The sequence below is a fragment of the Paroedura picta genome, chromosome 1 (assembly GCF_049243985.1).
Source record: "Paroedura picta isolate Pp20150507F chromosome 1, Ppicta_v3.0, whole genome shotgun sequence".
In the NCBI taxonomy this organism is placed as follows: Eukaryota; Metazoa; Chordata; class Lepidosauria; order Squamata; family Gekkonidae; genus Paroedura; species Paroedura picta.
In genome coordinates, this window is record NC_135369.1 from 83,720,272 (window position 1) to 83,732,970 (window position 12,699).

General features: G+C 43.4%; 1 long non-coding RNA gene across 3 annotated transcripts; it reads left to right on the forward strand.

Annotated features, from left to right (window-relative positions):
- The first annotated feature begins 10 nt into the window (after positions 1-10).
- On the forward strand, positions 11-10,041 carry LOC143841317 (uncharacterized). Of its 3 annotated transcripts, XR_013232666.1 has the most exons (5): positions 11-190; positions 577-628; positions 1,300-1,518; positions 2,952-3,136; positions 6,649-10,041. It is a non-coding gene; the product is annotated as an uncharacterized LOC143841317 (long non-coding RNA). The 3 variants fall into 3 exon arrangements; XR_013232665.1 differs by having other exon boundaries at positions 11-628; XR_013232664.1 differs by having other exon boundaries at positions 11-1,518.
- Positions 10,042-12,699: the final 2,658 nt, after the last annotated feature.

Sequence of the window (12,699 nt, forward strand, 5' to 3'; positions counted from 1 at the left end):
GCGTGTGCAAGAAGGCGGCGGCGGGGTATGTTCTCCCCACCCCCAAACTAGAAAGAAAGAAGGCTAGTACTACACCCGATTTGTAGAGAAACTTCTAAAATAACTCCCAAAATGTGTGTGAGATGGACACCTTCATAGGCAAGGACACTATGCTTCAGTTAATTTGAGGGAACACTATGTGGAAAAGCAGGTAATTGCCAAGAGACTAAATATTATTTCTAGATAAGTGATTTTTAAAAATATTCTCGGGTTTGATTGATATTAGCATGTAGAAAGGAAGTACTAATTTTTTAAGGTGGAGCCGTGTTAACAACGTGGAGAACTCTAGAAAACAAGAACTTCCCCTTGCAATCTTGTTTGCTGTGACAAATATCCAGGTTTTTACCAGATTACATATATGCATTGCTTAGCAAGTGCTCTTGATCAAATGCAGATGTACAGTAAAAGGGACATTGTTTCTACCTATAGGTTTTTGGTGTAACCACTGCAACATTTGGAAGCACAGACCAGCATTGCCCGATATGCCTTTCCCAAAGCTCCACCTTGTGAAACACTGCAATTGTTTATATCTTACAGGTCTCAACATGAGAAGCCTTGAGGAGAATTCACACTTAAAGTATTGCTGCTGGTATGTCCTTGTGACATTCAGAAAGTCAATTCTAAATGCATTATTTAAGAAGCGTGAAAAAGAGTTTTACATGCTCTTATATTAGTTTTCAGAATCCACTGATGAACATGCAGGAAGGCTGATAGCTTTTCAGCTATCCTGTCCATAAACGTCTAATTTTGATATTGGCTCCTGCCAAAGTTCCCTTGGGTTATGTTATGCAGTGTTTGCACTGGTTCCCTGATGTCTCTGTATAATTCAGTATCTTTTATCTTTAACCACTCCTGCGGAGCGGATTAAATAATTTTTTAAGAGCCCCGATGGTGGGCCCAGTCCGTAATGAGGAAGGGTGCCGATAGGCCCCTTCCTCCGGACTGACAATCGGAGGGCCTTCCCGATCCGCCCCCCACCTCGGACCCATGCGGCCGGCCGCCATTCCCTCCCAAGCCCCGGAGTCGGCAGGTCCATGACTGGCTACTCGCCGAGGAGCACCCGCCACCAACCCCGGCCGCGAATACGCCGCCTCCCCACAAGCCCAAACGGTTCCCGCGACCCCGCGCCCGCCTCGCCAAGCCGCTCCTGCCTTCCCCTGCGCTCCTGCGCCCGAGCCACTCCTGCCTTCCCCCATGGCTGCTGCCCCGCCGGCAGTCACGCCAGCACCACGAAGACCTGCCGACACTCTGCCTTCGCAGATGCCATGTCGCTGCCGGCCCGTCTGACACCGAGCGCCTGCCGCCCGCTCCAACCCCACCAACGGCACCGCAACCCCCTCCAGCCGCGCCCGCTCCAACTGCGGTCACAGCGACGTGGGGCACCAGACGTGGCCGCACCAATGCCGACGACGGCCCAGCCCCCCCAGAAACCATCTACTCTACAGCCCACCATCTCTCTGCTGCCCTGCTATTACTCAGGTACGTGCTGCACCTTGCCCAAACATGGAGGGCCCCGCTGAAGCCGCCGGCCCGACAGCCCGCCCCATCTCCGGCCTACGGTGTGCGGCCTCGCTGTCGCAAATTCACACAGCCCAACTCTTTAGATCCCCTAGCGCCCACTGCATTTAAACTGCATCGGGCTTAATTTCTAGTCAACCTATAAAGCTCTTACTGACTTGAACCATAAATACGTCAGACCACTTTCTTTGTGTTATCAGACATTACAGCACTTTCTTGTCAGTGTCACCTGCAAGCCAAATTCACACGCATTAAGTGCATGGTCCTAGTAGCTATCTATGACAACAGCAAATGAGCTCTAAGTGCTGAAACAACAGCAGAAGTGAATGTGAATGGAAAATTAAGAATCCTCACTAGGCAGACGGAACTAGGGCTACTGGCTGCTCTGAGCCCTGTGATTGGCTAACAACAGTTGGGTAGGAGTTATTATACTGGCTGTTGGAAGAGCGTTCAGTTGGAGTCTGCATCTGTGAGAAGACTGATACCAACAGACCCTTATCTGATAAACACCTTTGAGGAGAAACTCAAGTGAGAGCAGTTTTCTACTGAGAGCTATTCAACACAGTGTCTAGCCAACAAGAGTTTGTTATTTGGCAGCAAGAATTTGGGCAGTCATATGGTTACTCCCAAATTAGATCAAAGTTGAAGGTGAATCCTTCTAAAGCAGAGAAGGCAGAACCTTGCCTAGTTAGGAAGGGAATTCAAGGGTGCATTTCCTAAGATATATATGGAAAAGAGCTTCAGCTACCTCAAAAAGCGATCAGATACTGGTTCATCCAGGAAGGGAGAAAGTAGTGGTTCAAGCTAATAGTATCCATTTTCTAGGAAACAGAAAGAGTTCTCTATAGATTAAAAGATAAAAGAAAATGTGTTTTGAGAATAAGCAGTAAAGAAACTTCTCAGTTTAAGGAGTCATTAATATCTTAAAGAAAAGCCTGAGAACATCTGAAAAAGCCTGTAACTAAGACCTAGAAGCTGTGAAATAATTGGTTTGTATAAAGAAACAGATCCCTCAAATCCAATTACCCTTTCCCTCAGTAAAATAAAATATTTTATTAATAAAAATGCCTCAGTGCCATTCTTACAAAAGGTTTTTAAAGAAAAGATGGCTCTACCCCTTACCAGAAGGTCCAAGAGGTGAATAAAGCCACAAAGCTCATAACGGTTAGAGCAGTGGTTCTCAACCTTCCTAATGCTATGACCCTTTAATACAGTTCCTCATGTTGTGGTGACCCCCAACCATAAATTATGCACAGAAATTAAACCGAACCTGACCAATCGCGTGGGAATCCATTGTTCATGATTGTATATAAATTGGGTTTTTCCTGGGGTTTCTCAGTTCAGCTCTGCCTCTTGTCCCACCATGCTGATCTCATTCTTTTCCGCTCCTCCAGACAAACAAACATTCTATCTCGATTTATCTCGCAAGGCCTGGTGCAAATTAGTCTACCATTACCCCGCTTTAAGGGAACATGGATATTTTCCAAGTTCCCACAAGCACTCCAAGGATCAATGGTGTGTAGCCGGTGGAGGCCCATGTGAACGGATCTTCCCCAACCTATGGAGGCCCGGAAGTGAGGTAAGTAACTTAATGAAACTCAAATACTTTGGCCACCTCATGAGAAGGAAGGACTCCCTGGAGAAGAGCCTAATGCTGGGAGCGACTGAGCGCAAAAGAAGAAGGGGACGACAGAGAATGAGGTGGCTGGATGGAGTCACTGAAGCAGTAGGTGCAAACTTAAATGGACTCCGGGGAATGGTAGAGGACAGGAAGGCCTGGAGGATCATTGTCCATGGGGTTGCGATGGGTCGGACACGACTTCACACCTAACAACAACAACATTGTGCATTGCAGAATTATACTTGCACTTCTTATTTATACTGTTCATACAAGTTATTAAGTATGGCTCATACACAGGCCATAAAGGTATTTCTCAGCAGACCCCAATTCCAGGTAGATATTCTGCACATGACTTTCAGTCTTATATTCTAAACATCTAACACAAAATGGATATAAAGGAAAATCCCTTCACAAATTATTACCTTTAAAACTCACGTAAAGGCAAATTAGACAATAAGATTTACTTTTAAGATTGGCTATTAAAAACAGAATTAGCATTCTGTGAGTAGTTCCTTCTTTGTATGGGCAATTTGGAGACAGCGGATTTTTAAAAAATCCTAAATGGTATTATACTTTCTTGACAATCTATTTAAAATTAAATTAACCTTCCGTAACTATTTAATATTAAGAATCTTTAAAATAACTGGATACAATTCAGCCTGGGTTAGACCCCATTCATTTTATGGCATGAAGTTAAATACATGCTTCACTTTCTTGCTGAAAACAGAGTGTTTTAAAATGGTTATATTTGTATAGATTCTGCCCATTGTTGACAGAAAGAATAAATTGCAGGGCTACAAATCAGATTCATACAGCTGCCAGCTACAAATTCTGTCCACATTTCAAATGCCAAACTTGCAAATTTGGGGAAGGTGTCATTTTCAGCTCACTGTTACCTGTATGGGACACTGTTGCTGTTCTATCTGAAGTGCCTTCAGATTAAGATTAAAAGATAATTTGTTATTTGTTACTTTTCTATCTGACAACAAAACCAGCAATTATGGGCAACTCTATTAATCCGATTGTATCTCACAAAATAAACACTCAAAGGTAGTTTTACTGTACAATGCACACATCGCTGAACAATGCTGTAATTTGTCTAATGAAATCATTATACAGTGGCAGGCACCAGTCCTATAGGACTAACGTCTGACAAGCTAGTGCAGTTACAAGAGAGTAACACTGCAATCCTATATGTGCTTCCCTAAAAATTAACCCCATTGAACCTTGTGGAATTTATTTTTGAGTAAACATACACTGAATGTCACACTGTGGTCATCAGCAATTGACTTCTGAGAAAGCATGTATAGGCTCACTCTGCTCAGCTAAAAGAATTGGGGCATTTCCGCACATCAGAAAAAATAGTGTTACGCCAGCTGAATGCTTTAGCACTAAATATTATCGCACCTCTAGTCCTCTCCTCACCTTTTTGCTGTCTTGCTTTCATCTGCTGCCTTTTCACACTTCTCACCCTCCACAACTGCTGCTGGAAATGGCAGAAAAGAGCAACGTGTTTTACATACAACTCTCTTCCGCCTGTCAGTCAATCCAGACAGCCAATCCCTTTTCTCCATGTCCTGCAATGCCTGCTATTTTGTTTTTTAATTCATTCTAGCGTTTTCATGGCAGACTCAATACAGTGTGGTTTGCCAATGCCTTCCCCAGTCATTACCATTTACCCCCCAGCAAGCTGGGTACTTATTTATCGACCTCGGAAGGATGGAAGGCTGAGTCAACCTTGAGCCGGCTGCTGGGATTGAACTCCCAGCCTCATGGGCAGAGCTTTCAGACTGCATGTCTGCTGCCTTACCACTCTGCGCCACGTAGTTCTCCATTTAAACGCATATACATATAACTTTAAAAAAATTAATCTAATTTCCGATGTGGGGGGGAGGAACTTTAGAGAGGCATGCTTTGTGTTACAACTTTTGGGGGGTATTTATTTCTGGCATCGCCTGCATGCTTGTCAGCCTATTTGTTGCTCCAGGATGTTAGACTTAAAAAAAAAAATTCCCATCCCTGAGAACAAGGGGAGGGAGATGGGTGCCTTTAGTGCATTTTAGCCTCCAAACTTCCCTCTGCTGGTTGTTTTCCTCTATCTTGCACTAAATTGATTGGGGAATCCACTTTATGCGATTCCCCAACTAGTGCTTTAAAATGGAGGATGTAGCCAGCCGGTTACTGCCCAGATGCTGGATGTTGGCAACGTCATATGGAGGGGACGGAATATAATGCCTACATAAGGTAAGCATTTCACTACATTTAAAGGGTGCGGAAATGCCCTTGAAACTGTAGTGCTTACTTCTGGGTAGAATGCACAGAATTGGGAAAGTGGTCACTTTTAACATTGTATGTGCATGTGTGTGTACATGCAGGCTGACATCTAGTTAAGGTGGGCTACATCCTAACAATTCCTGAATGCTTTTCTGTCAGTAATCTTAATGGGCCAATAATTCAAAGGCATATAAGACAATATGGAACTAATCACAAACTATTCAAAAACCACATCACAAGCAGATTTATATATATGTAAACTTATTTTATTATGACTTATATTATGACTTATTAATATATATAAACTTATTTTATTATGAGCTGCATTATTATTGTTAGCACTATTTAAAAAAGGAAACCAGCCACACCAGAGCTCTGCCCTGTCCTCCCAAGCTCCATCCCCTCCTCTTAGGGCAAACAGCGCAGTGTGTGATGCTTGCCCAGGCAGCAGAGCTCTCAGCCCTCATGCAAAGCAGCAGCCACTGCTGCTTCACACTTGGGCTGCCTTGTCACTGTCAGTTGACATGGCCAGTCCACTATTGGGACCAATTGTTTGGGGAAATCACTGAAGAAAATCTCAGACATTTAAATATTCAGGCGTCCCGTTCCCCCCCCCCCATTTTCCTCCTGGGCAATCAGTGAAAATCTTGGACTACCAAAATTAATACTAGACACTTGACAACCTTACTGAGTTTTGCAACCTGCCCATTCTAGACATGGCCAGTTGGCCATGTGTAGGTATCTGTATTGGTTGACATGGCTGCAGTGTCTTTAGAAATTACCTTGGGACACTCAAGTACAATAATTTTAAGACAGTTAAATTTTAAAGAGAAAAGGCATATTATAATACTGTTCTTTAATAGAAGAATATGTAGAATTAACTTTGTAATACCTCAGCAATATTTCATATCAGCCTTAATAAAGGCAGGTATATTACTTTAGTTTTGAATAATTTTATACTATTATAACATTTTAGATCTAAAGCCCAAAGGGCTTTAACATTATTGGAGCCTCATCTGTGAAGTGGATAATTGAGATTATGCTATGGTTATATAAGTATCACAGAGACAGAACTTTGAATAAATCTGCACACTTGAGGGAATTTTCAGTGTAATTAGTTAGGCATTGGGGATTGCAACTGTTTTGGATAACAAGGAGATTCAGTAACTGAAGCTTATATACAAATGGTTTTCCAGAACAGATGGTTTGATAAATGAGGAGTCCAGGAACAGAACAGAACAACTCAGAATCACAAGGTGTGGAAAAAAGAACCTAGCATTCACAGTAAGTTATGGTATGTATACTGAATGAGAAGCCACCTGCCTCAGGGAAAACAAACACTCATCTGTGAACTTTGTCATAACGTCCTCATGGCACTCTCAGGGAAGGAAACACACACATTTATGGTGATAAGGGGGAGGAAGTGAGCGCTTGACTGATGGATGGTATCCAGGAGCCAACCATCCTTGGATAATTTCCCCCACTAAACATTGGATTTATCTGAAGTTTTCTTCTCTTCAGTGGGGCAAAGTCATCCACTTCTCACCCAAGGGACACAGAGAAAAAGGAAACAGAACAATAACAACAACAAAATAACAAAGCATTTGACTACCCAATCACAAGATAGGCAATATGAATTACTTCTAATATTCTAGCCTGTAGCCCTAGGAATCAGTCGTGAACAACATGATCATGGAAACTTTCTAGATGTTTATCTGGATGAGGGGGTGGAGGGACTCCTCATTCAATTTGCAGATGACACCAAATTGGGAGGAGTAGCAAACACCCCAAAAGATACAGATAGAGTTCAACAAGATCTGAACATGCTGGAATAGTAGGCAAATGAGAACAAGATGCAATTCAATAAGGATGAGTGCAAAGTTCTAGATCTGGGTCACAAAAATGAAACGCATGCATACGAGATACAATTTTGGGTGGCAGTGTGTGAGAACGAGATCTTAGGATACATGTGGATTGTAAGCTAAATATGAGCAGACAGTGTGATGTGGTGGTAAAGAAGGTACATGCAGTCTTGGGCTGTATCAACAAGGACATCACATCAAAATCGGTCAGAATGCACCTACAGTACTGTTTGCAGTTCTGGGGGCTTCAAAATTGAGAGGGTGCACAGGAGAGCAACGAGCTAATCCAGGGCCTTGGAAACGCTGAGAAGAAGAGGAAGAGGAAGATTAGTTGGTTTTTATGTCATTTTTCTCTACCAGGAGGAGTCTCAAAGCAGCTTACAATCACCTTCCCTTCCCTTTCCCCACAACAGACACCCTGTGAGGTAGATGAGGCTGAGAGAGCCCTGATATTACTGCTTAGTTAGAACAGACCTATCAGGGCTGTGACGAGTCCAAGGTCATCCACAGTAACTGGCTAGCCACTGTGTGACACAAGATGCTAGGCTAGCTGATTTAGCAGGGCTCTTCTTGTATTCTTACTATTGTTTCTAGACTCTTACAAACTAATTCACTGCAGATAAACATCAGTTTTACATACATTATCAGGGTGTATTTTTATCGTAAGCCTTATTTTTTTCTACAACTAATTATCCTATTTCTCTTCCCTTTTGGTTTTTACATAACTTCATAGCTCAACATTGTCTATATCTGAGGGTCTTGTTCAGATTAAACCAAATTTGTGGCACCATACCATTTTGCCCCTATCTACTTAGGCAGACACCAGATTAGAAAAGGCTATAAAGGCCTTTGGATAAGGGGAAAAGGAAGTTGTCATATACGGATATTGTTTGTTCTTCCTATTGTGAAAAATACTAGAGGAGCTAAAGTTGCCGACATCCATGTGGTGCCTGGAGACCTTTTTTACAGCTGAGCTGCAAACTACAAAAATCAATCCATCCCAGAAAAAATGGCTTCTTTGAAGGGCAGTTTCTATGGCAGGGGAGGCCAAACTGTGAACTACAATTACCCCTGCCAGCTTTATGCTTTATGGCATTATACTTTGCTGAGCTCCTTCTGCAAACCACAGCCTGCCCAGGCTATACCCCAAATATCCTGTTGGCAATTGGCAACCCTAATATTGCATAAAAGCAGAGAATTTAAAGGAAACATGGAATTGTTAAGCAGATAAGACATGAAGAAGAATGCTCTTCTGTAAAAGTTACAAGTTAGAAGACAGAAACATACAGTAACCTATCTTTACAGATAACTGTCAGGTTCCTAGGAAAGCAGCTCGGCTGGCAATCCCCAATTCTGACAAAGCTGAGACCATGCCAAGCAGTCCATAGCAAAGTCAGTCTTTATTGAGGATTACAACACAGCAAGCATCGTCTTCAGGAAACCCACAGAGCAGGCTTATTGGCAAAGACAAGATACAGAGGAAAGAATGGTGTTTTAGCTTCTCAGGCCTACGCCCCTCAAGCTGAACATGGGAAAGCTGGTTCTTGCAAAAGTGATTGTTTGATTAACAAAGGTGCAAAACTAGGAGACTGGGTGTCTATACCCATTCTCAGGGCCATTCTGCACCGGGATCCATGTAGCAAATTGTTTGCTGAACGAAAAATCGCCATTTTAAATAGTGGAATTCATCGTTATGTATACCTGCCTTTGTAGTGGAATCCAGTTGCGTTTCTATCGTTTCCCACAGGGTTCCGGTCTTGGCAAAAATCGCTAGAAAGGAAGCACTATTGCTGAGCTGTGTCCCGCCCCTGGCCGTCAAGCAGCCAATGGGCGGCCGTTAGCATGCTCCCAAACAGCCCCTTTCCCTTTAAGGAAGGTTTTTAAAAAAACACACACACACCCGTTGCAACGAATATGCGTTGATTCGTTGCAACTGAGAGACCCATCCAGCTAGCAGGTGATGTTTGAGCTGCTGTTTCATCGTTGCCACGCTCCCCCCGAGTGAAAAAAAAAAATCCTCCCCCCCTCACGGGCGCGATTTTCGGCCGAAAACAGTGTGAAAAATAAAGTGAAAATAAACCAGCAAACGGGCCTCTATGATGCTTGTGCTTGGTGACTTTAAACAGAGGGACTGCAGCCGGGGAAGCCTCACTGGGTAAATGAAGGCTTGCCGGTGCGTTGATCTCCGCTCGCTCGGAGAAAAAAAATGGCGATCGCTTCGCCAGAAGATCAGAGGAGAGAGCCAGGGGGAGGGACTTTGCAGAAACCGCAACAATGGTAATGCACAGAACTTTCCCGCTAGTGTTGCAGATTGGTTGCAGGAATGTAGCGCTTTCCGGAGGGTGAATCCACTTTTTGGGATTTCCCTGAAAGCGCTACAACGAAGCGTTTTTTGCGGATCGGTTTCAGGAGTGTTGCAGATTGCCAACGACGTTGTGCATAACGGCAAAACTGTAGCGATTTCAAGTTTGAAGTATTTAAGTTTGAAGTATTTCGTCGCCCGTTAGCTAATCATCTGAAGAAATTGAAATTCAGCTGTGTTAATGAGAAACACTGTATTAAAATGATATTAAATGTGAGGGACAGAGCAACTATTATAAAAGTAGCAAAGTTTTTACTGGCAATTTTAAATGAAAATCTTTTACGATAGATTTTACATCTGAAACTGTTTGAAAATTTCATTTTATGCTTTGCAATTTTATGCCAATAAAGGTATTCTGATTCTGATTCTGTAGCGATTTCAATTAGTAACCATTGTGCTATTTTGGATGAATGTGGAACGGCCCCCAGATTCCACCCCAGCTGCACCTTCCCTGGGAGATGGGATGTTTTACAACTCCTCCAGGGCGAGAGATAACATTAACATAACATTGGTCATAGCAGGGCTTCAATCGAAGCCAGGAACCAAGGATTTGTGAAAGGAGCGGGGTTGAAGGCTGAGACCTCCATCCAGGAGGAAGCTGGAGAAATTGGCATGGCACATGACAGTAACAAAAAATTTGCAATTTCCATTGGCTTTGGCACATGTGCATGCACTTTTGTATGAGAACCAGGCTACTGCAGAGAGTAGTTATATTTCAAACTGTGGGCTCCATACCAGACAGTTTTTATACATTACACTAGGGGTAAAGCCTGTTGCATTCAGGAATACAACGGGCGCTAGATAGGGAGTGGGCTGGGGTGGAAGAACTCTGTGGATGGCCTCTCCTTCCCCCCAGGACCTGGAAAGGCTGCAGGCAGGGAACTCACCAGCAGGGGCAGCTATCATGCAGCAGGGATCTGCAGCCTCTAAGCCTTGGATGGAAGTGGAAGGAAGAGAGGGTGGTCAGGGATGGGGGATGGAAGGCGATTGGCTGGCTCCTGGACAGACAAGCAAGTTGGTTGGAGGAGGAAGCACTCAAGGGCGGGACAGCCACCCTGAATGGGTGTTAAGCGCTGTGAGGAACTTAAGCCATGAGACACTGTCCTCCTCCAAGGCCTTATCATCATTAATATATTATGTGGAACAGATAGCTTAGTTGGAGTAACACCATACTGACTTTCTTTACCACCCAACAAGTCCTAAAACTTACTGTATTAGTGCATTTTAAAATAACCTGACCACTGAGGAAGATCCTAAGGGTCAAAACACGTTTAGTCTCAGTTCCATGTGCTATTGTGAAATGTATATACTATATATAATTGTGATTTGTCAATGTTTTTAATTTTTAATTTGTGCACTTTATTATAATAAATATTTGCATTTAAAAATGTTCTTTATATCTGAACCTTTAGATTCCTAAGATTAATAATCACCAATACCCTTAACAAAACTTTTTGTAAACAGATTTTCCAGCTATGCAATCTCCCCTGCCATATATTGAACTGAGTCCTGTAATTTACACACACACAAACACTGTTTTCTCCTCCATAAAGCAATGAACTCAGTGGTTTTAGCTGTACTGTTCAGATGGATTTTAGCTGCCAACTTACATGAGAAACAGAGTGATAATGTTCACCTCATCCTAGATATAAGACTACATCACCTGCTAAAGCAGCAAAGCCAAAAAAAGGTACTAGAAGAATCTTTAAGAGTGAGGTTTGCTGTGAAAGTGGCAATAACAACTCCTCACAAACCAACCAAATAAACAGGGAATCACAACAACAAAATCCTCATTCACTTTCAAGCCAATGACTGGTGTGAAAAATATCATATTATGAGGTGTAAAGTTTTACTTATACAGTAGTGTTCGTGAATCCTCCTTTAACCTATAACAGAGAGCATCCATTCAAGTGGGCCAGATTAGAAGACTGCAGCAAAGAAATTAAAAGACGCTTGCTCCTGGGGAGGAAAGCTATGGCAAATCTAGACAGCATCCTAAAAAGCAGAGACATCACCCTGCCAACAAAAGTGTGTTTAGTCAAGGCTATGGTATTCCCAGTTGCAATTTATGGCTGCGAAAACTGGACCATAAGGAAGGCCAGGCGTCAAAGAATTGAGGCTTTTGAACTCTGGTGCTGGAGAAGACTCTTGCGAGTCCCTTGGACTGCAAGGCGAACAAACCGGTCAGTCCTAGAGGAGATCAGCCCTGACTGCCCCTTAGAAGGCCAGATCCTGAAGATGAAACTCAAATACTTTGGCCACCTCATGAGAAGGAAGGACTCCCTGGAGAAGAGCCTAATGCTGGGGGTGATTGAGGGCAAAAGAAGAAGGAGACGACAGAGAATGAGGTGGTTGGATGGAGTCACTGAAGCAGTCGGTGCGAGCTTAAATGGACTCCGGGGAATGGTAGAGGACAGGAAGGCCTGGAGGATCATTGTCATGGGGTCGCGATGGATCGGACACGACTTCACGCCTTACAACAACAATGTTGTAACCCACCTCGAGCCTTCAGGGGCAGGCAGGTAAATAACAACTACAGCAACAACAACAAACCTGAGTATTTACCAGACTGGAAAGTCAGCTCAGTTCAGTCATTTGGGGCCAGCCATTTAAATTTGACAGCTCAGCAGCACAGGGCCTACTAGTCAGCTCAGGGCATCCTTTAAAGATGATGGTGATGGCAACCAAAGACAGAACATTTTTAGAAGAAGAGTTGGTTCTTATATGCTGCTTTTCTCTACCCGAAGGAGGCTCAAAGCAGCTAGTTGCCTTCCCTTTCCTCTCCCCACAACACCCACTCCCTGTGAGGGGATGAGGCTGAGAGAGCCCTGATATCACTGCTTGGTCAGAACAGTTTTATTAGTGCTGTGGCCAGCTGGTTGCATGTGGAGAAGTGCAGAATCAAACCCAGCATACCAGATTAGAAGTCTGCACTCCTAACTACTACATCAAACTGGCTCTTAGTAGCAGCATCTCATTTATGGAAAGCCCTTGCAGTTCTCCCAGTGCTTATTCTGCTCTTT